Raw genomic sequence first — 25,108 nt, 5'->3', positions numbered from 1 at the left:
TTGATTAATATATCTATTTTTGTGCCAATATCAGGTTCTTTCATTACTGTAATCTTGTAGCATTGTATGAAGTTTGGACTGGATATGGAACAACAGACGGGTTCCAAATAGGAAAAGGAGTACATCAAGGCTGTATATTGTCACCCTACTTATTTGACTTATATGCAGAGTACATCATGAGAAACGCTGGACTGGAGGAAGCACAAGCTGGAATCAAGATTGCCAGGAGAAATATCAATAACCCCAGATATGCAGATGACACCACCCTTATGGCAGAAATTGAAGAGAAACTAAAGAGCCTCTTGATGAAAGTGAAAGAGGAGAGTGAAAAAGTTGGTGTAAAGCTCAACATTGAGAAAACTGAGATCATGGCATCTGGTCCCATCACTTCATGGCAAATAGATGGGGAAACAGTGGAAACAGTGGCTGACTTTATTTTTCTGGGCTCCAAAATCACTGCAGATGGTGATTGCAGCCATGAAATTAAAAGACGTTTGTTCCTTGGAAGGAAAGTTATGACCAACCTAGATAGCATATTCAAAAGCAGAGACATTACTTTGCCAACAAAGGTCCATCTAGTCAAGGCTATGGTTTTTCCAGTGGTCATGTACAGATGTGAGAGTTGGACTATAAAGAAAGCTGAGCACCGAAGAATTGATGCTTTGAACTGTGGTGTTCGAGAAGACTCTTGAGAGTCCCTTGGACTGCAAGGAAATCCAACCAGTCCATCCTAAAGGAGATCAGTCTTAGGTGTTCATTGGAAGGACTGATTTTGAAGCTGGAACTCCAATATTTTGTCCACTGATGCGAAGAGCTGACTCACTGGAAAAGACCCTGATGTTGGAAAAGATTGAGGGCAGGAGGAGAAGGGGTCAACAGAGGATGAGATGGTAGGATAGTATCACCGACTCGATGGACATGGGTTTGAGTGGACTCCGGGAGTTGGTGATGGACAGGGAGGCCTGGCGTTCTGCGGTTCATGGGGTTGCAAAGAGTTGGACACAACTGAGCGACTGAACTGAACTGATGAATCTAGAAGAGTTTTGCCTTCATCTTTGTTTTTGTTTTTTCCTCTCAGGATTACTTTGGAAAATCTGGGTCTTTTGAGGTTCCATATATACTTAGGAATACTATAGTTTTGTGAAAAATGTTATTAATAATTGATAGAGATCACATTAAATCTGTAGACTGCTTTGCATAGTCTGGCCATTTTAATGATATTAGTTCTTCCAATCCAAAAACATGGACTATCTTTCCATTTCTTTGAAACATCTTCAGTTTCCTTTATCAGTGTTTTATAGTTCTCAGCATATAAATCTTTAATCTCCTTGGTCAGATTTATTCCTCTTTTATTGTTTGTTTGATGTCATTTTAAAAGAGGTTGTTTTCTTTTTTTAACTTTTATTTTCCATTTCCTTGTTAGTGTAAGGAAATTCAACTGATTTCTTTTTGTATATTTTAATTTTTTTATTTTGTATTGAGGTATAACTGTTTAACAAACAGCCATACATACACATGTATCATTCTCCCCCAAACTCCCCTCCCATCCAAGCTGGCACATAACATTGAGCAGAGTTCACATGCTATACAATAAGTCTTTGTTGGTTATCCATTTTAAATACAGTATGTACATGTCCTTGCCAAACTCCCTAACTATCCCTTCCCCCCACCAATCATAAGCTCATTATCAAAGTCTACGAGTCTGTTTCTGTTTTGTATATAAGTTCATTTATATAATTTCTTTTTAGATTCCACATATAAGGGATGTCAGAGGACATTTCTCCTTCATTGTCTGACTGACTTCACTCAGTATGACACTAAGTCCATCCATGTTGCTGTAAATAGCATTATTTCATTCTTTTTAATGGCTGAGTAATAGCCCATTGAATATATATACCATATCTTCTTTATCCATTCCTCTGTAGGAATTTAGGTTGCTTGCATATCTCGGCTATTGTAAACAATGCTTCAGTGAACATTTGGCTGCATATATCCTTTTGGATCATGTTTTTCTCCAGATATATGCCCAGGAGTAGGATTGCATGATCATATGGTAGCTCTATTTTTTGTTTTTTAGGGACCCTCCATACTGTTCTCCATAATGGCTATATTAATTTACATTCCCATCAACAGTGTAGGAGGGTTCCCTCCCTTCCCTCAACACTCTCTCCAGCAATTATAGTTTGTGGATTTTTGATGATAGACATTCTGGCTGGTGTGAAGTGATATCTCCTTGTAGTTTTATATCATTTATATCATAATAATTAGAGAATATCTAATTGAACATCTTTTGATGTGCCTGTTGACTGTATGTATGTCTAATTTGGAGAAATGTCTATTTCTGGCCATTTTTCGAGTGAGTCGTTTGTTTTGAGGCTGTTAAGCATCATGAGCTGTTTGTAAACTTTGGAGATTAATCCCTTATCAGTCAAATATTTGCAAATATTTTCTCCCAATCTGTGGGTTGTCTTTTCATTTTGTTTATGTTTCCTTTGCTGTGCAAAAGCTTTTGAATTTAAGTAGGTACCATGTGTTCATCTTTATTTTTATTTCCATTATTCTGGGAGACAGATTGAAAAAGATATTGCTTTTATTTATATCAGAGAGTGTTCTGTTTATGTTTCCCTCTAGGAGTTTTATAGTGTCTGGCCTCACAGTTGGGGCTTTAATCCATTCTGACCTTATTTTTGTTAGAGTTAAAGAGTGATCTAATTCCTTTCTTTCTTCTTTTTTTTTTTTTTTTAACATGGAGCTGTCCCATTTTCCCAGCACCATTTGTTGAAGAGCATGTTTTTCCAGTGTTGTGTAGTCTTGCCTCCTTCATCATAGTTTAATTTACCATAGGTACATGGGCTTATTTCAGGGTTTTCTATTCTGTTCCATTGATTTATATTTCTGTTTTTTGTGTCAGTATCACACAGTTTTGATGACTGTAGCTTTGTATTATAGCCTAAAGTCAGGGAACCCGATTCCTCCAGATGAATTTTTCTTTCTCAAGATTGCTTTATCTATTAGAAGTCTTTTGTGTTTCCTTAAAAATTTTGAGTTTTTTTGTTATAGTCTGTGAAAAAAAAATGCCTTTGGTAATTTGATAAGGATTGCATTAAATCTGTACATTCCCTTGGGTAGTGCTCACTTGGACAATATTGATTATTTCAATTGACAAACATTGTATATCTTTCCATCTGTTTACCTCTTCTTCTATTTCTTTCATCACATCTTAAAGTTTTCAGAGTAGGGATCTTTTGTCTCCTTCAATAAATTCATTCAGTCACTCAGTCATGTCCGACTCTTTGTGACCCTATGAACTGGAGCACGCCAGGCCTCTCTATCCATCACCAACTCCCGGAGTCCACCCAAACCCACATCCATTGTACTGGTGATGCCATCCAACCATCTCATCCTCTGTCGACCCCTTCTCCTCCTGCCCTCAATCTTTCCCAGCATCAGGGTCTTTTCAAATGAGTCAGCTGTCCGCATCAGGTGGACAAATTATTGGAGCTTCAGCTTCAACATCAGTCCCTCCAATGAACACCCAGGACTGATCTCCTTTAGGATGGACTGGTTGAATCTCCTTGCAGTCCAAAGGACTCTCAAGAGTCTTCTTCGACACCACAGTTCAAAAGCTTCAGTTTTTTGGTGCTCAGCTTTCTTTATAGTCCAACTCTCACATCCATATATGACCACTGGAAAAACCATAGCCTTGACTAGATGGACCTTTGTTGGCAAAGTAATGTCTCTGCTTTTAAATATGCTTTCTAGGTTGGTCATAACTTTCTTTCCAAGGAGCAAGCATCTTTTAATTTCATGGCTGCAATCACCATCTGCAGTGATTTTGGAGCCCAGAAAAATAAAGTCAGCCACTGTTTCCACTGTTTCCCCATCTACTTCCCATGAAGTGATGGGACCGGATGCCATGATTTCAGTTTTCTCAATGTTGAGCTTTAAGCCAATTTTTTCACTCTCCTCCTTCACTTTCATCAAGAGGCTCTTTAGTTCTTCTTCACTTTCTGCCATAAGGATGGTGTCATCTGCATATCTGAGGTTATTGATATTTCTCCTGGAAATCTTGAGTCCAGCTTGTGCTTCCTCCAGCCCAGCGTTTCTCATGATGTACTCTGCACACAAGTTAAATAAGCAGGGTGACAATATACAGCCTTGATGTACTCCTTTTCCTATTTGGAACCAGTCTGTTGTTCCATGTCCAGTTCTAACTGTTGCTTCCTGACCTGCATATAGGTTTCTCAAGAGGCAGGTCAGGTGGTCTGGTATTCCCATCTCTTTCAGAATTTTCCACAGTTTATTGTGATCCACACAGTCAAAGGCTTGGCATAGTCAATAAAGCAGAAATAGATGTTTTTCTGGAACTCTCTTGCTTTTTTGATGATCCAGCAGATGTTGGCAATTTGATCTCTGGTTCCTCTGCCTTTTCTAAAACCAGCTTGAACATCTGGAAGTTCACGGTTCATGTACTGTTTAAGCCTGGCTTGGAGAATTTTGAGCATTACTTTACTAGCGTGTGAGATGAGTGCAATTGTGCGGTCGTTTGAGCATTCTTTGGCATTGCCTTTCTTTGGGATTGGAATGAAAACTGACTTTTTCCAGTCCTGTGGCCACTGCTGAGTTTTCCCAATTTGCTGGCATATTGAGTGCAGCACTTTCACAGCATCATCTTTGAGGATTTGAAATAGCTCAACTGGAATTCCATCACCTCCATTAGCTTTGTTCGTAGTGATGCTTTCTAAGTTCCACTCGACTTCACATTTCTGGATGTCTGGTTCTAGGTGAGTTATCACACCATCGCAATTATCTTGGTTGTGAAGCTCTTTTTTGTACAGTTCTTCTGTGTATTCTTGTCACCTCTTCTTAATACCTTCTGCTTCTGTTAGGTCCATACCATTTCTGTCCTTTATCGAGCCCATCTTTGCATGAAATGTTTCCTTGGTATTTCTAATTTTCTTGAAGAGATCTCTAGTCTTTCCCATTCTGTTGTTTTCATCTATTTCTTTGCATTGATCGCTGAGGAAGGCTTTCTTATCTATTCTTGCTATTCTTTGCAACTCTGCATTCAGATGCTTCTATCTTTCCTTTTCTCCTTTGCTCTTTGCTTCTCTTCTTTTCACAGCTATTTGTAAAGCCTCCTCAGACAGCCATTTTGCTTTTTTGCATTTCTTTTCCATGGGGATTGTCTTGATCCCTGTCTCCTGTACAGTGTCACGAACCCCATCCATAATTCATCAGGCATTCTATCAGATCTAGTCCCTTAAATCTATTTCTCACTTCCATTGTATAATCATAATGGATTTGATTTAGGTCATACCTGAATGGTCTAGTGGTTTCCCTACTTTCATTAATTTAAGTATGAATTTGGCATAAGGAGTTCATGATCTGAGCCACACTCAGCTCCCAGTCTTGTTTTTGCTGACTGTATAGAGCTTCTCCATTTTGGCTGCAAAGAATATAATTAATCTGATTTTGGTGTTGACCATCTGGTGATGTCTATGTATAGAGTCTTCTCTTGTGTTGTTGGAAGAGGATGTTTGCTATAACCAGTGCGTTCTCTTCGCAAAACTCTATTAGCCTTGGTCCTGCTTCATTCTGTATTCCCAGGCCAAATTTGCCTGTTACTCCAGGTGTTTCTTGACTTCCCACTTTTGCATTCCAGTCCCCTATAATGAAAAGGACATCTTTTCTGGGTGTTACTTCTAAAAGGTCTTGTAGGTCTTCATAGATCTGTTGAACTTCAGCTTCTGCACCGTAACTGGTTGGGGCATAGGGTTGGATTACTGTGATATTGAATGATTTGCCTTGGAAACGAATAGAAATCATTCTGTCATTTTTGAGATTGCATCCAAGTACTGCATTTCAGACTATTTTTTGACCATGATAGTTACCCCATTTCTTCTAAGGGATTCCTGCCCACAGTAGTAGATATAAGGGTCATCTGAGTTACATTCTCCCATTCCAGTCCATTTTAGTTCGCTGATTCCTAGAATGTTGACGTTCATTCTTGCCATCTCCTGTTTGACCACTTCCAATTTGCCTTGATTCATGGGCCTAACACTCCAGGTTCCTATGCAATATTGCTCTTTACAGCATCAGACCTTGCTTCTATCACCAGTCACATCCACAACTGGGTTTTGTTTTTGCTTTGGCTCTATCCCTTCATTCTTTCTGGGGTTATTTCTCCACTGATCTCCAGTAGCATATTGGGCCCCTACTGACCTGGGGAGTTCCTCTTTCAGTATCCTATCATTTTGCCTTTTCATACTGTTCATGGGGTTCTTTAGGCAAGAATACTGAAATGGTTTGGCATTCCCTTCTCCAATGGACCACATTCTGTCAGACTTCTCCACCATGACCTTCGCAGTTTACCTTTAATCTCATAGTGTTGTGGACTGAAGATGCTTGATATGATTTCAATTATCTTAAATTTACCAAGGTTCACTTTGTGGCCCAGCATGTGGTCAATCCTAGAGAATGTCCCATGTGCACTTGAGAAGAATGTGTAGTCTGCTGCTTTTGGTTGAAATGTTCTATAATTATCAATTAAGGTTAACTAGTGCCATTTACGACTTGTGTTTCCTTATTAATTTTATGTCCAGATGATGTGTCCATTGATGAGACTAGGGTATTAAAGTCTCCCACTATTATTGTGTACTATGGACATCTTCCTTTATGGTTGTTAGTATTTGCCTTACATAGTAAGGTGCTCTTATGTTGAGTACATATATACTTATAATTGTTATATCTTCTTCTTGGACCAAACCCTTGATTATTATGTAGTGTCTTTCTTTGTTTCTTACAACAGATTTTAAGTCTATTTTGTCTGATATGAATATTGCTATTCCAGCTTTCTTTTGATTTCCATTTGCAGATTAAATATCTTCCGCTGCTGCTGCTGCTAAGTCACTTCAGTCGTGTCTGACTCTGTGCGACCCCATAGACAGCAGCCCACCAGGCTCCCCGGTCCCTGGGATTCTCCAGGCAAGAGCACTGGAGTGGGTTGCCATTTCCTTCTCCAATGCATAAAAGTGAAAAGTGAAAGTGAAGTCACTCAATCGTGTCCGACTCTTCACGATCCCATGGACTGCAGCCCACCAGGCTCCTCCATCCATGGGATTTTCCAGGCAAGAATACTGGAGTGGGGTGCCATCGCATCCCCTTATTTTCAGTCTGCAAGTGTCCAAAGGTCAGAGATGAGTCTCTTGTAGAAAGCATATGCAGGTCTTGTTTTTGTATCCACCCGCCAGACTATGTTTTTTGGTTGGTGCATTTAATCCATTTACATTTAAGGTAACTATCAACATGTATGATCCTCTCATCATTTTCTTAATTGTTTTGTCTTTATTTTCTGTAGGTCTTTTCCTTCTCTTGTGTTTCCTGTCTAGAGAAGTTACTTTAGCATTTGTTGTACAGCTGGTTTGGTGGTGCTTAACTTCCATTTATCTGGAAAGCTTTTGATTGCTCCATCAAATCTGAATTAGAGTCTTACAGAGTATTCTTTGTTGTAGGTTCTTCTCTTCCATCACTTTGAATATATTGTGCCATTCCCTTCTGGCTTGCAGAATTTCTGTTGAGAATTCAGCTGATAACCTTATAGTTCCTTGGTATGTTATTTGTCATTTTTCCCTTATGACTTTTAATATTTTATCTTTGTTTTTAATTTTTGTCAGTTTGATTACTGTGTGTCTCAATGTGTTCCTTATTGGGTTTATCCTGCTTGGGACTCTCTACATTTTCTAGACTTGATGAACTATTTATTTTCCCATGTTAAGGAAGTTTTCAGCTATTATCTTTTCAAATATTTTGTCAGATCCTTTCTCTCCTTCTTTTCCTTCTGGGACCCCAAAAGTGCAAATGTTGGTGCTTTTGATGTTCTCCCAGAGGTCTCTTAGGCTGTCTTTATTTCTTTTCATTCTTTTCTCCATATTCTGTTTTGTAGCAGTGATTTCCACCATTCTGTCCTCCAGATCACTTATCCATTCTTCTACCTCAATTATTCTGCTATTAATTTCTTCTAGGGTATTATTCACCTCTGTTTCTTCTTTAGCTCTTCTAAGTCTTTGGTAGACATTTCTTGCATCTTCTCTATTCTTTTTCTGAGATCCTGCATCATCCCCGCTGTCATTATTCTGAATTCTTTTTCTGGAAGGTTGCCTATCTCTACTTTTGTTGTTTTTCTGGGGATTTATCTTGTTCTTTCAGGGATATAATCTTATGTCTTTTCATTTTGATTAGCTTTCTGTGACTGTGGTTTTGTCCTGGAGCTTGCAGGATTGTAGTTCTTCTTGTTTCTTCTGCTTTCCCTCTGGTGGATGAAGTTAAGAGGCTTCTGCAAGCTTCCTGATGGGAGGGACTGGCATCAGGACTCCTGGAGAAAACTGGGTCTTGCTTTTGGTGGGCAAGGCCATGCTCAGTAAAACTCTAATCCAATTGTCTGCTGATGGGTGGAGCTGCTCTCCCTCCCTGTTAGTTATTTGGCCTGAGGTAACCCTGCCTTAGTGTCTACAGGCTCTGTGGTAGGTCTAATGGTGACCCCCAAGAGGTCTCACACCAATGGGCACTTCCCATGACTGCTGTTGCCAGTACCCCCATACCCATGGTGAGCCACTGTTGACCCATGCCTCCAGAGGAGAACCTCCAGCAGGTAGTTCTGCCTCAGTCTCCTGTGGGGTCACTTCTCGTTTCCTGTGGATCCTGGTGCACACAAGGTTTTGTTTGTCTTCTTCAGGACTGAAGTCTCTGCTTCCCCCACTCCAATGGAAGTCTTGCAATCCAATTCCACTGACCTTTAATGTCAGATTCCTGGGGATTCCTAATCCCATTGCTGAATTCCCAGACTGGGAAGCCTGATGTAGGACTAGGAATCTTTAAAACTGGTTAAGAACTTCTTTGGTATCATTGCTGTCCAGTTTGTGGGTCACCCACCAGTGGGTATGGGATTTTATTTTATCATGATGTGCCCCTCTTACCATCTCATTGAAGTTTCTCCTTTGTCCTTGGACATGGGTTATCTTTTTATGTGTGTGGGATCCAGCATCCTCCTGTCAATGGTTGTTCAATAGCTGGTTGCAATTTTGGAATTCTCACAGGAGGAGCTCACATCCTTCTACTTCACCATCTTGAACAAATCTGAAATGCAACTGATTTCTGTATGTTAATCTTGTATCCTGCTATCTTGCTGAATTTATTTATCAGTTCTAGCAGTTTTTCTGTGAAGTCTTTAGGATTTTCTATATGTCATCTGCATACAATGACAACTTTCTCTCTTCCCTTCTAATTTAGAAAAGTTTTTTATTTTTTCTTGTTTGATCACTGTGGCTAACTTCTTAATCAAATTTATAAGTGCTTGCACAGCTAAAGAAACAATCAAAAAAAATGAAAAGACAGCCTTCAGACTGGGAGAAAATATTTGGAAACAACATGACTGACAAAGCTTTAAATTCGAAAATATGTGAACAGCTCATATAACTCAATAACAAAAAAGATGATGCTGTTAACATGCTGCACTCATTATACCAATAAATTTGGAAAAGTCAGCAATGGCCACAAGACTAGAAAAGGTCAGTTTTCATTCCAATCTCAAAGAAAAGCAATGTCAAAGAATGTTCAGATCACCGTACAACTGCATTTATTTCACATGCCAGCAAGATTATGCTCAAAATCATTTATGCTAGGCTTCAGCAACATGTGAACTGAGAACTTCCTAATGTTCAAGCTTTATTTAGAAAAGGCAGAGGAACCAGAGATCAAATTACCAACATCCGTTGGATCATAGAAAAAGCAAGGATTTCCAAAAAGCATCTACTTCGGCTTCACTGACTAAAGTCTTTGACTGTGTGGATCACAACAAACTGGAATATTCTTGAAGAGATAGGGATACCAGACCACATTACCTGCCTCCTGAGAAACCTGTATACAGGACAAGAAACAACAGTTGGAGCTGCACACGGAACAAAGGACTGGTCAAAAATTGGGAAGGAATTATGTCTAGGCTGTATATTGCTACCCTGCTTATTTATTTTATATGTGGAGTACAACACGTGAAATGCTGGGCTGGATGAATCACAATCTGAAATCAAGATTGCCTCGAGAAATATCAACAAGCTTAGTGATGCAGATGATACTACTTTAATGACAGAAGGTGAAGAGGAACTAAAGAGCCTCTTGATGAAGGTGAAAGAGGAGAATGAAAAAGCTGGCTTAAAACTCAACATTCAAAAAAATGTAGATCATGGCATCCAGTCCTATCACTTCATGGCAAATGGGGAAAATGTGGAAACAGTGTCAGATTTTATTTTGGTGGTACTCCAAAATCATTGCAGATGGTGACTGCAGTCATGAAATCAAAAGACACTTGCTCCTTGAAAGAAAAGCTATGACCAATCTAGGCAGTGTTTTAAAAAGCAGAGACATCATTTTGCCAACAAAGGTCCATATAGTCAAAGCTATGGTTTATCCAGTAGTCATGTATGGATGTGAGAGTTGGACCATAAAGAAGGCTGAGTGCCAAAAAATTGATGCTTTTGAACTATGGTGCTGGAGAAGACTCTAGACAGTCCCTTGAACTTCAAGGAGATCAAGTCAGTCAATCCTAAAGGATATCAACCCTGAATATTCATTGGAAAGACTGACGCTGAAGCTAAAGCTCCAATATTTTGGCCACCTAATGAGACAAGCCAATTCATTGGAAAAGACCCTGATGCTGGGAAGGATTGAGGGCAAGAGGAGAAGAGGCAACAGAGGATGAGCTGATTGTATAGCATCACTGACTCAGTAGATATGAGTTTGAACAAACTCCGGGAGATAGTGAAAAGACAGGGAAGCTTGGTGTGCTGCATTTCTTGGGGTGGTAAAAAGTCAGACATGACTTAGTAACTGAACAACAATGTATATGTGTGTGTATGTGTGTGTGTGTATCTGAATCATTTTTCTGTATACCTGAAAGTAACACAACAGTATAAATCAACTATTGTTGTTTAATCATTAAGTTGTGTTGACTCTTTTGCAACTCCATGGACTGTAGCCCACCAGGCTCCTCTGTCCATGGAATTTCTCAGGCAAGAATACTAGAGTGAGTTGCCATTTCCATCTCCAGGGGATCTTCCTGATGCAGGGCTTGAAGTCACATCTCTTGCATTGGCAGGCAAATTCTACCACTGAGTCATCTGGGGAAGCCCAAAAGCTTACTTAAATAAAATTTTTTTTTAACTAAAAAGCTTTGAATATAATAGAAACTTTCTTGAACAATATAGAGTTTGAACTACAAGGTTGACAAATTGAACCTTGTTCTTGAACATTACAAAATATTACACTAACGTGTTTCTTTTAGTGGACTAATTGTTAAAGACCCTGAATCATGTCAAGGTTTTATTCTACTTTTGAAACTGAAGTCTTACAAAAAAAAAAAAAAAAAGGAAGAAACTGAAGTCTTTTCTTATTATCCTTATTATCCTGTATTCACAAAGACTATTATGTAAATATACCTTTCAGTGTCTACAGAGAGAAATGTAGTTTGATAAATTTTTAAGACAATTTTGAGTGTTCATTCTAAGTAAATATTCCTAGAATATGCACATAACAACTGAAGGGTTTTTATCAGTTAATCTATAAAGTTTCTCAAGAAAGGGGGGGGAAGAGCGAGACAAAAAGATAGGAAGAAGCAATCTTTAGACAAATGGCTAATTATTTTCTGTAAGGAGAGAGAAGAAAATTTAGAAGTATCTTTTAAAAGATTTTGGCATATACACACACAAAAGAGAGTGTCATGCAGCTAATTTTGACATAATATGGATTCTTGAGAATCTTATCAAGTCATCCGATCAAAATCCCACATTCAATCCCCAAAGATGTAAGTGAAGGGGGGATCCTCCCACTTAAATAAGATAGACTCTCTTTTGGACAAATAAGGTAATTCCCTTACAAGGCCTTTTAAATTCTCGGTTTCTAAAGTCTCTAGAAAATTTCCAGCCAAATATTGAAGTCCATGCAATGGGATGATGTGCCAGCCAGTTTCATTTATGACCATATCTGTAATTGTTTACTTCAAATTATCAAGAAAAGGTTGGAAATCCTTTGAAAATGTCAACAGCAGCTAATCCTGAACACTATTTAAAGATGATGCTTAGAGACATGTTTTCTCACATTTCTCATTAGCTTCAGCTAAAGAATATTTAAGGCAAATTTTGGGCCCCCATTGCTTCCTTGGACCAATTGAAGAAAGCAGACTATTGGACAGTTGGAATTTTGTTTCCTTTTAGTTCTAAAGCTCTGCTCAAATGAGCGATTTCATTCATATTAGACATTCTGTAAAGTGGCCTATGCGGTTTCAAATTGTTTTGGTGAAATTGTGCCAGTTAGAAAGATATGCACAAGAATGGACTCACAATGTTAAGCATAAAAAAGGCAGGAGGTTAGCCTGGAGGAGGTGTGGCTTATACTGAAACGACCCCAGGAGAACTGACACGTGTCTGTAAGGATGCCTCTTGTGCAGTTCTGTGCTCTGGAGTTTAACAAAGACCACTCATTACCTACTGGGGCAAAATATCTTGGCTTCAGGCAGACAAAATTAAATTGAAAACGCAGACAGGCAGAGTATTAGACATGCAGATATTAGGACCTAAAAAGCAGTTTTGTCAAAGAACAATATAAGCCTGGTCTAATAACAAAATTCCAAGGGATTTGATTCCTAAGAAAACATAATAAACCCAATACTGAAAGACTTCAAGAAAAGAGAGAAGTTTAATTCAGCAGAGCTTACCTTCAGACCAGAGCAGGAGGCACCTGGTGCAGGGGGAGGAAGAGGGCCTCAGGTGTGGGCACCATCACTGGGCCAAGCCTTCCTGGTCAAGGCAGGAAGCTCCCAGAGCTTCTGTTTCTGTGAGTGCCTTCCAACAAAGACCAGCAGTGGCATCCCTACAGCTGGACAAGTTGGTTTGATGCTTCTTTGCAGTGAGAACAGGCACTATAGGGAATCATGGCATCTCCATGAGAGGCTTCTGGAAAGAACCCATTGTACGATTTGGATCTGGCTGGGTGAGTTGAGAGAAGGTCAGAGGAAGCCAGAGTTTGCCCTATTGGGATGCCAGAGAGCAGAGGCAATTCATCTTATCCAGGGGGGGCAGATAAGATGAGAAGAGGATAAAGGTTGTAAACGATCAAGAAATTGAAGCCACTTGGCAATTCCCTGGTGGTCCTGTGGTTAGGATTCTGCCATCCCACAGCAGGAGGCATGAGTTCAATACCTGGTTAGGGAACTAAGATCCCACCAGCTGCACAGGACAGCCAAAAAAAATAGAAGAAGAAGAAGAGAAAAATGAAAGAAACTGAAGCCCCTCATTTCAGCCAAGAGAAGGAGTGTTTGGTATTTTGTATGTGGCACAGGAACTTTTTTTGTCTGTGCTTACAAGTGGCCTGAAGTGTGGCCTTAGACCTTAGAGTAACATCATCTGAGGCTGGTGCTATGTAAAACTGCTTAGATTCACCAAGAATCTAAGCTGTCTGGACATCTATTTTCACCATTTCTTACAACTAAAGATTTGGGGACTAGATACAGGGTAGCAATTAGCATTAATGGGCATCCTTGGTGTCTCACTGGTAAAGAATCCACATCCACCTTCCATGAAAGAGACATGGATTCAATGCCTGGGTTGGGGAGATCCCTTGGAGAAGAAAATGGCAACCCACGCCAGTATTCTTGCCTGGGCAATCCCATGGACAGAGGAGCCTGGCAGGCTACAGTCCATGGGGTCACAAAGAATTGGCACAACTTAGCAACTAAACAACAACAAATCATACTATAGGATGGGGAGGTGAGTTACAAGAATGTGTCCAAGCTAGTGGTGGCAGGATAGAGGGAATCATCCTGTGCAGTTGTGGGTGAGGGGGCCAAGAGGCAGGGCTTGGTTCCAGGGAAATGTTCTGATGAGCTGAGAACCAAACTGAGTCCCGGCAGAGAAGTAGATAATCCTCAGGTAAGGTACACAAAGGGGAGAAGACATTTGAGCAGAAAAATACCAGCACACACAAAGGAAATGAGTTTTTAAGCTTAGGGTAGGTTAGGAGAAACTCAAGGAATCCAAAGTATAGAGAAATGAGAATGTATGTGGGCATGAGGCTGATGTTAATGACCTTTCTGAATAGCTAATTTGATCTTGGTGGTGGTTTAGTCGCTAAGTCATGTCTGACTCTTGCAACCCCATGGACTGTAGCCTGCCAGGCTCCTCTGTCCTTGGGATTCTCCAGGTGAGAATACTGGAGTGCATTGCCATTTCCTTCTCCAGTTTGATCTTACATGATTAATAAACATGGAAAGATTTTAAGTGGTGGCTTAACATGATCATGTTAGATAAGAGGCAAACCCAAGGTACAGAGAAGTCAGCTAGGCAGCTTTCTCAATAAATCTGGAGTGACCCAGTGAAGGCTTTAGAACTACAGCTCTGCTGATGGAACTGAGGAGGAAAGTGACAGAGCCTTTTTTCTCTACAGTTGGAGGTGAACAAAGCCTAAGCCTCAGGAGCCTCCCTTTGCACTGGCCCCTTTCATGTTCCTGGGAGTGACCTGTGGAATGTCTTAGTCACATGTTTTTGTAAAGTTTGGAAAATAAGATATTTTATGTGATCAATTGAATGTCCCTTCCCCCTCAGGTTGGGAAGAAGTGGGTGCCTATGAGAACTCAGGGTCTGGCTAAGGGACGTTCACTCAGGGTCATGTGGTTCATGATCATTCTCACGTACAGGTGTTACTAGCCGTCCAGTGGAGGAATTACTTTCAGGAACATTTCTGTTGCTCGCCATGCTGATCACCCAGCATTGTGACCTGAACAGTTAGAGCTGTTATCTTGAGAAAACATTTCCTATGGCTTGGTATATCTGCAATGGAAGCAAAACAGCTGTGACACAGACAGAGCCAGAAGCCGGTCTGTGGAAAATCCTTCCAATTACTAGACATGTGATCACTCATCTAGAGCCAACATCCTGGAATGTGAAGTCAAGTGGGCCTTAGAAAGCATCACTACGAACAAAGCTAGTGGAGGGGATGGAATTCCAGTTGAGCTATTTCAAATCCTCAAAGATGATGCTGTGAAAGTGCTGCACTCAATATGCCAGCAAATTGGGAAAACTCAGCAGTGGCCACAGGACTGGAAAAGGTCAGTTTTTATTCCAATCCCAAAGAAAGGCAATGCCAAAGAATGCTCAAACTACCGCACAATTGCACTCATCTCACACGCTACTAAAGTAATGCTCAAAATTCTCCAAGCCAGGCTTCAGCAATATGTGAACCGTGAACTTCTTGATGTTCAAGCTGGTTTTAGAAAAGGCAGAGGAACCAGAGATCATATTGCCAACATCTGCTGGATCATCAAAAAAGCAAGAGAATTCCAGAAAAACATCTATTTCTGCTTTATTGACTATGCCAAAGCCTTTGACTGTGTGGATCACAATAAACTGTGGAAAATTCTGAAAGGGATGGGAATACCAGACCACCTACCTGCCTCTTGAGAAATCTGTATGCAGTTCAGGAAGCAACAGATAGAACTGGACATGGAACAACAGACTGGTTCAAAATTGGAAAAGGAGTACATCAAGGCTGTATATTATCACCCTGCTTATTTAACTTATATGCAGAGTACATCATGAGAAACGCTGGACTGGAAGAAACACAAGCTGGAATCAAGATTGCCGGGAGAAATATCAATAACCTCAGATATGCAGATGACACCACCCTTATGGCAGAAAGTGAAGAGGAACAAAAAAGCCTCTTGATGAAAGTGAAAGTGGAGAGTGAAAAAGTTGGCTTAAAGCTCAACATTGAGAACACTAAGATCATGGCATCTGGTCCCATCACTTCATGGCAAATAGATGGGGAAACAGTGGAAACAGTGTCAGACTTTATTTTTTTGGACTCCAAAATCACTGCAGATGGTGATTGCAGCCATGAAGTTAAAAGATGCTTACTCCTTAGAAGGAAAGTTATGACCAACCTAGATAGCATATTCAAAAGCAGAGACATTACTTTGCCAACAAAGGTCCTTCTAGTCAAGGCTATGGTTTTTCCAGGGGTCATGTATGGATGTGAGAGTTGGACTGTGAAGAAGGCTGAGCACCGAAGAATGGATGCTTTTGAACTGTGGTGTTGGAGAAGACTCTTGAGAGTCCCTTGGACTGCAAGGAGATCCAACCAGTCCATTCTGAAGGAGATCAGCCCTGGGATTTCTTTGGAGGGAATGATGATGAATGTGAAGAGTTGACTCATTGGAAAAGACTCTGATGCTGGGAGGGATTGGGGGCAAGAGGAGAAGGGGACGACAGAGGATGAGATGGCTGGATGGCATCACTGACTCGATGGACGTGAGTCTGAGTGAACTCCGGGAGTTGGTGATGGACAGGGAGGCCTGGCATGCTGCGATTCATGGGGTCGCGAAGAGTAGGACACGACTGAGCGACTGAACTGAACTGAACAATCTAAATAGAAGATGTGATTACCATAGGTCTCCTCTTAGGAATATACTTGATATATATACTTGAACAATATTCAAACACTCCCAAATATTTTTCTGGGTAGGAATAACAGGTAACAGAGATTTGAAGAATTTCTGTGATTGTCAAGTACAAACTCTTAGCCATTCTATAGGCTGTGAATGTACATCCATGTGTTAAGTTGTGTGGTTTTTTTTTTTTTTTTTTTTGCATTCCAACATGATAGATCATATTGTGGGATATTTGATGAACCTTTGACACATCATATGAAACAGCATATAAATCATTTCAAAGCAATAATTCATTAAGACAAAGGTATACATTTCAAAAAGTACTGATAAACTCTTGAATTTTTTGATAATCCACTTAATGAAATGGAGCAAACCATATGAGTTCATTGGAAAAATAAATTCTTCACTGACTTGACACAAAATACTGCTTTCAACAAAGATTGCAGAGACAGAAAATCCTTCAAAGATGTTGCTGCAATGAAACATGATAATAAACTGATCACTGGACCAGGGAATAATTCAAATACCCTGAAATTCTATAATTCACACACAGGAGAACTGAAACAGCAATCTCCTGAATTTGACAGCAATGTCAAAAATTTATATGACATTACCAGTAATGAGTTGAGAAACAAATTTTTCTAAAGTATCAATAACAAAAAGAAAAACTTCATAAACCATACTGAAGACTCTAGTATCTATTTCCTGCAAAGAAAGCATTATAGCTGCTGTTAGATGAAGGAGTCAAAAAGGACACAGTCAAAAATGTAGGGAAAAAAGTAATATGCGGAAACTTCCACAGTGGTTCAGTGCCTGAGACACTCCACTCCCAATGAAGGGGACCCAGGTCCGATTTCTATTCAGAGAACTTGATCCCACTCACCACAACTAAGAGTTAGCATGCCACAGCAAAGATCCAAGTGCCCACATGTTGCAACTAAGACCTGGAGCAGCCAAATAAATGAATTAATCAAAATAAATATTCAAATAATAAAAATTTTAAAAACTCTTTCTTTTAAAAAAGTAACGTGGGGCATCAGACAATTAATAAAAATATATTTCTAGATTTTTAAACATTTGCTGTATTTTAAATTTTTTAATGTGTGATTTACTGTGATTTCTTCTTACTCTAAATACCTATTCAGTTTCATACAAATATTATAGCCGCAATTTTGTATTATTTTTCTTTAAATGAACCCCAGCTCTTGGGCCAAGCTCTAAGCTCCACAAACTTAGTCTTCTGCTTACCCTGCACTCTCCCAAGAGTTATCTTCCTACCAACTTCATTCCTTCAAAATCCAGACAGCATCACTATAATGTCACCTTTTTCCTACTGGTTCAGCAATCTCTTCAATTATTTACTAATTCTCCTAAATGTGACTGGGTTTTTAACATACTTTGAAGTGCAACTTATTTAAGAAGAGTCCACATTTTAGAGATGATCCATAAATGCTCCTAACAATTCAGGAATTCTCATTGATTTAAATAAAGTTGAAGCTGTGAATTACATTTTAACTCTATTCTTACAAACCCAGAATAGATTTGTTAAACAAATAATCTATAACTGCTTCTTTCCACACCCCACAGCCCTTCTAGACTAAATATTACCTATTAGACTTTCATCTTTGCATTGTTACTTTTGTAAACAGCTCTTTTGCCCCTTTTCTGTTTGTTCATCTCTATTTTCCTTAAACTTTAATTATAAAAATGAGATCATCAAGTAACATTTAACCTACCTGCTGACTTCTGCATTATTAAATATACACAGTGCCTTGCTGAACCTGTTGATTCCTTTTCGGGATTAAAAGGAGTCAAGAATGAACAATTAAGTAGTTAATGAGTAACTGACTCTTTACCCTCAGCTTCCTCCTTAGCAAATCTGCAGGTGGACCACAGGGGCAACACAGCATCCAAAGACAGATCAGAAGTCAGCAGGTCTGCAAGCAATGTAAAAAGTGATGAAGAATCTGACCTCCTACCTTAATGATTAAGATTGTGTGCTCCTTTTCCCTTTAAAAATTGTTACGGCTGAGCAGAATCTTTAGAGTTGGTCTCAGAACGATTCCACCTTCTCCCCAAATTGCTGGCTTTTCTGAATAAAGCACCTTTGCTTTTTACTAACACTTGCCCCTCAATTCAGAGAGGGCAATAGCACCCCACTCCAGTACACTTGCCTGGAAAACCCCATGGACGGAGAAGCCTGGTGGGCTGCAGTCCATGGCGTCGCTAGGAGTCGGACACGACTGAGTGACTTCACTTTCACTTTTCACTTTCATGGATTGGAGAAGGAAATGGCAAACCACTCCAGTGTTCTTGCCTGGAGAATCCCAGGGATGGCGGAGCCTGGTGGGCTGCCGTCTTTGGGGTCGCACAGAGTCGGACATGACTGAAGCGACTTAGCAGCAGCAGCAGCAGCAGCCCCTTAATTAATGGTTTTTGTGCAGTGAGCAGCCAAACGTGTGTTCTGTAACACGTTAAAAAGCAAAGTATCTATATCCTAGAAACAAGTATAATTTTTTGTTGCTCTTGACATTGGAGAAACTCAGATTTTAACATCATGCTTTCTATGAAGTCTTTCCTGTTAATATGGTAAGTGAATCTGAGTGCTTACAGTTAGAGAAAGAAGAATTGGCTTGGAAAAAAAAATGGAATTTCCATTGTACTAAATCAGTGGACTATTGGCAATTTCATATGGCTAATCCAATGTTATAAGCAATTACCTTTTACGTAAAAGTTTGGTTTGGCTTAGAGAATAACCAAAATGCTCTTTGGAAAAAAACTCCAGTTTTTTGTTTTGTTTTGTGTATTTGTTAGAGCAAGAATGAGTGTGGTCACCAACTCCCTTACCAACTGGACACATTTTTTAAAACCCAAATTTCAACTTGCCAAAAATTATTTCCATCATCTTACTTACTATCATTGAAAATAAAATAAATGAATACAAAATGGTGTACGTCTATTTTGTACTTGGTATAGACAGGGCAGAATAACAGTTCAATCACAGTCTTACTCCAATATGCTTGTATTTCTATTTAAAGTTTTTAGCATACACTTATGAAAAGATGAGGAAATTGCAAGACCATAAACAGCTGTCAAATAAATAATAAAGAAAAGAGCACTGCCTCATTTCAGCAAAAGAGAGACCAGAAGGGAAAGAGCACACATCCAAATGCAGAAAGAATGCATGAAATCTAAGCAACAAGGCAAATATTGGCTGTGTACAGGCCAGTATTCTTGCCTGGAGAATCCCATGGACAGAGGAGCCTGGTGTCACACTCCAGCAATCACTGTAGCTTCCTTTCAGAGGTCTGAGCATCAGGTGAAAGTAATGGTGAAATGCAGGGAGCTTCCTAGGTCCGAACCAAACATCAGCTGGAGAATCATCCAGAAGATCCATCAATAGGGGAGGTGTGGGTCCATCCTGTTCATTTTTGGGTACCTAAGTGAAGGTGGTCAGACCAACACCTTCCACCTCTGGGGGTGACAGTGACCACTGGCAACTAACCCTGGGCAAGCATCACCTTCATTCTGTGCTGGATGCTAAGAACTTGTCCTCACAATGACAGTTATATATTGTTACTGGTAGAATAAAGGGGGAGAACTTATATTCAAAAATTCAATAGTTTTTCCAAAAATTAACAGCTAGTCAGTTTTTGGATTTAGGACTGATGCCACTGACATCTGACTTCAAAATGCAGGAGAAATTTATATGCACAAATGCACACACACATAAGCTATTCATATTATTCTACATTAATCTTCAGGTTATCCAAGTTAATAAAAAATTTATTACTGGTAAAGTTGTTACTGACCCAGGTTCCTGTACTCTTCAACCAATACAAAGTGATAACAGGCCAGATGAGAAATTCAGGCAAGGCTTTACTGGGACTTGTGCTGAAGCATGACAAAACAAGGAACAGTTTCCCTTGCTCGCCCCTGCAGCCACGGGGTGGGAGGGGAGAACCAGGTCCCTTAAATGGGTGAAAGCTGGGGCAGATCCATGGATTGGACTGGAGAGGTAGCTTAGGTGGTCTGCTCACCCCTTTGGTGGCACCCTGTGTGGGGATCATGTGCAGAACCCCACTTTTACTCCCCAAATCTCAGAAGTACCAGTTGGGTTTTTGGTCTTTTTGTATCTTATTGTTCATAATTTGCTCCAACTGTGCATGCAGTTATTTTTAGTCCCTCATAGTTTTATTTGTAATTTGTTGCTCAAGGAAATATTTATCTAGGTGCAGCAAAGGGTCCCAGATCCCAGGTCCCAGCTTATCTAAATATATTACCTCCCAACTCATTTTAAAACATTGGAATTTAGTAACTTTTTATTCAGAATGTATACTGTCCTTGTAAATTCCCATTTCTTTATGGAGAAAATTCCCATTTCTTTATAGAGAAAATTCTAGATTTAATTCATTTCAGCATTTTCCAATATTATCCTTATCATGGAGTCAACCCATGATGATAGCCAAAAGAATTTCACTAAACCTATTAGTTTGGATGATTTGGGGCAAATTATTTTAAGCTCCTGGACATTTTTGAGGTTGTGGCCTTGAATATCCCCAAGTTACCTTTCAGATGTAAAGGTTTATTAAGTCTAAATAATTAAAATTCACCAAATATGCAATAAAAGGTAGAAATACGAGATATTAACTACTAATTTTCTAAAAAAAATATTTCAATAAATACTGCCAAACAGAGGATATGAAACCCAACACACTCTGTAAAACAAGGCAAAATATTCAAGGCTTCCTGCTGTACTTGTTTTTAGTAAAAACAAAACCAAAAAAGTCACTTAATCATTTACTAGAAAATTCTTTTCCATGGCTCTTGCCCCTATTTTAGGAAACTAAGGCATTATTTTGGGTAGTACTAACAATCTCCAAATTACCATGACTTAGTGCAATAAAACTGTTTCCATAAGAATGCAATGTATATACTGGTGGTTGGCAAGGGATCACAACACAGTGAAAGCCAGGAGACACTCATGCCATCCTGTGGCTCTGGCCTCAACTGCCATGCCTTGGAAGGTTTTGCATTCACACAAGGATGAGCCGTGGGAAAGGGGAGCCTGGGCAGCAGCCCTACAGAGGGGCGATGGCCATTTTCATGGAGCTTGTGCCCTTGCTTCCTCTCCCTGGATATCTTCAGTTTAGTTCAGTCGCTCAGTCGTGTCTGACTCTTTGTGACCCCATGAACTGCAGCACACCAGGCTTCCCTGTCTGTCACCCACTCCTGAAATTCATATCCATCGAGTCGGTGATGCCATCCAACCATCTCATCCTGTCATCCCCTGCTTCTTCTCCCTTCAGTCTTTCCCAGAATCAGGGTCTTTTACAATGAATCAGTTCTTCACATCAAGTGGCCAAAATATTGGAGCTTCAGCTTCAGCATCAAGTCCTCCAATGAATATTCAGGGCTGATTTCCTTTAGGATGGACTGATTTGATCTCCTTGCAGTCCAAGGGACTTTCAAAAGTCTTCTCCAACACTACAGTTCAAAAGCATCAATTTTTCGATGTTCAGCTTTCTTTATAGTCCAACTCTCACACCCATACATGACTGCTGGAAAAATCATAGCTTTGACTAGACGGACCTTTGTTGGCAAAGTAACATCTCTGCTTTTTAACATACTAAGTTTGTCATAGCTTTTCTTCCAAGGAGAAAGCATCTTTTAATTTCATGGCTGCAGTCACCATCTGCAGTGATATTGGAGCCCAGGAAAATAAAGTCTGATACTTTATGGGACTGGATGCCATGATCTTCATTTATTGAATGTTGAGTTTTAAGACAGCTTTTCCACTCTCCTCTTTCACTTTAATCAAGAGGTTCTTTAGTTCCTCTTGCTTTCTGCTATAAGCATGGTGTTATCTGCATATCTGAGGTTATTGATATTTCTCCCAGCAATCTTGATTCCAGCTTGTGCTTCATCTAGCCCGGGATTTCTCATGATGTAGTCTGCATTTAAGTTAAATAAGCAGGGTGACAATATACAGCTTTGAGATACTCCTTTTCCAATTTTGAATCAGTCTGTAGTTCCATGTCCAGTTCTAACTGTTGCTACTTGACCTGCATACAGATTCCTCAGCAGGCCGTAAGATGGTCTGGTATTCCCATCTCTTGAAGAATTTTCCACAGTTTTTTGTGCTCCACACAAAGGCTTTGGCATACTCAGTAAAGCAGAAGTATCTTAGCATTGTTTTAAATTGTATTGCCATGGTTACATATAAGAGTGAGCTTCCCCCAATTTATTGACTCCTCCTCTCTCAATCCACTTTTCCTTCCTGTGGGTTTTTTTTGCCCCCTGGGAGCTAAGGTGCAGATATAGTAAGAATAGTTACTTTTCCCTATGAAACATTTTCTTCCAGTCTGTGGCTCAACTGTAGACATTATGTACAGTCCTTTTCATTCCACAAATGTCTTCAAATATTAAGAATTTTAATTTAAAAAAAATCACACATACAGTCGAAATTTTTAGAGATTGAGAATCTCCACCCTTGCCTGATTTTTGCTTAGGGTGAGCCTGGCCCTTTATCCTCCCTGTGGTCTGCCTATTACTTTCAGAGCAGCATTTCTCCATACTCACTGAGAGACAAATCCAGAACAGTATTTGTTTTACAAAAGTTTTTTTTAAAAAATAGAATTGCTTTGTCATAAGCATATTCAGGAAATCCTGACAATTTGCCTCTTTGATCAAGTTTTCTCAATTTCCAAAATCTTTTTTTTTTTTTTTCCAAAATCTTTCTTTTTCCCACATGCCAACATTTGACATTGCACACTTGCTTTCTGGCCTAATGCTAGCCTGGAACCAGTGGGGTTGAGAATTTTTTTCAGATGCATTCTTGTCTTGGGGTTCCTCTCCAAGAGGCTTGTTCAGAAGTTCTGACGTTTATATAGCAGTATTTGTCTTTTTATAAATCATGTGTAGTTTCCTTCCAATACGGGATACCAATTTTTTATGTGGGGTGTACATATTTATCTCGCAGTCAGCAGTTTATTTTACCTTTCTTCCTGCAAGATATGAGTTGTTAAAGCAGTGCAGCGTATGGATTCTTTCTTTACAGTTGGCAACGTTTAGCTTTGGTTTTATGGCTGTAAGACCACCCCTAAACAAGATCTTTTAAAACGGTAGTCTCTGAAGGCCTTTGGCCCCAAAACGTTCCCAAGGAGGTATTTGGGGTTTCATCTATTGCCTTCAAGGTGCAAAATCTCACTTAAAATGCTCTGAAGCATCATGACTGGAAAAACCTGATCTAATAAAAGTTATCCTCTGCTTCAAAACCCGGAAACTGAAGCCCAGGAGCCAGGCTCACAACCTGCTCTTGGTTCTTCAAAGCACTCTCTTATCTCACCACAGAACGTAGTTAACCGGTGTTTAGAAACTAGGCCCGACCACAGACGCTGCGGGAGGGCCGTGTGGGGCCCAGAACCGCTTCCCCGGAGCGGAGAGTTTGGTGGGGTCGGGCCACCTCCCCGGGGCGGGGTGAGGGGTCGGGGAGGTCACAGCACTCCACTCCAGGCTCCAAACTGCGGGCGATGAGACTCAGCACAGCCCGCACCGCCGGCGCCGAGCGCCGAAAACCCGCGCAGGCGCGGAAGGCCTCAGCAGCTCGGAGGCGGCACCGCGCGGCGGAAGCGGAAACAGACGGGTACGATTCAATTGTCTTGTACTGTAACATTCTCACGTCCTCTCCCACATGGTCTAGCGGTTAGGATTCCTGGTTTTCACCCAGGCGGCCCGGGTTCGACTCCCGGTGTGGGAAAGAGAGACTCTTTTAGAAGCCCGGTTAAGAAATTAACCGTCAAGAAAATTGAGATTCTTCTTAACAAGAAGACTCGATATAATTGAAGAAAGGTGCAGTTCTCTTAAGGGGAGTGGTGAGCTTGAAAATCCACCTTGTAATTTGTAACACAGGAAATGCTACTTGTGTAAGCAGTATCTCTATTTTTGCCCATGATATAATTTATTTAAAATATGTTTATTGGTCAAACTCTATTAAACAAAAGAATTCTCTTATTTTCCTCCCAGCATTATTGACATTATATAGCTTATAATTGATATTATAATGCTGTGTAAGTTTAAGGTGTACAACATGATGTTTTGATACACATATTGTGAAATGATTATCACAATAGGGTTAATTAACACCTCGATCACCTCACTTAATTATATAATCAGCATATATTTTATACAGGGAATTCACTGCTCTCTTCTCCCACTAAGTGTTTCTGTCAGGAGGATAGAGAGCTGGCCAGGAGGAGATGAGAAAAGACCCAGGAAAATTGATGTTTAATGACCAAGTTGGGAGGGAAGCAAAAATCTTCCTGAATCAGAAATCACTATGGCCTGAGAGAAAGAAATGTGAGGTCTCCAAATAGAAATACTGCTTTAGCAGAGATTTGCACAGGGATGTAGACAGCAAGAGAAGATCCTTTCACCTAACCAGCTTCCACAGAACATGACATGGGTTAATGAGGCATGGAATCAGCTTCCGGATCGAATTACACACATGGCTAGGTTGAGGTCAGCAAATTCAAATTTTCAGAAGTGGAAAAAGCCTTGAAACCTTCTTAGCTTCTAGGCCATTTCCAGAATGAAAATAAAGTCTTTGTTTCTATG

General features: G+C 40.0%; 1 non-coding gene across 1 annotated transcript; it reads left to right on the top strand.

Moving 5' to 3' along the window:
- Positions 1–24,179: 24,179 nt before the first annotated feature.
- TRNAE-UUC lies at positions 24,180–24,251 on the top strand. The gene has a single exon. It is a non-coding gene; the product is annotated as a tRNA-Glu (tRNA).
- Positions 24,252–25,108: the final 857 nt, after the last annotated feature.

Source organism: Bos indicus x Bos taurus, chromosome 21 (assembly GCF_003369695.1).
Source record: "Bos indicus x Bos taurus breed Angus x Brahman F1 hybrid chromosome 21, Bos_hybrid_MaternalHap_v2.0, whole genome shotgun sequence".
Lineage (NCBI taxonomy): Eukaryota > Metazoa > Chordata > Mammalia > Artiodactyla > Bovidae > Bos > Bos indicus x Bos taurus.
The sequence above is the reverse complement of the archived record's forward strand: the minus strand, read 5'-3'. Positions and strand labels throughout refer to the sequence as shown.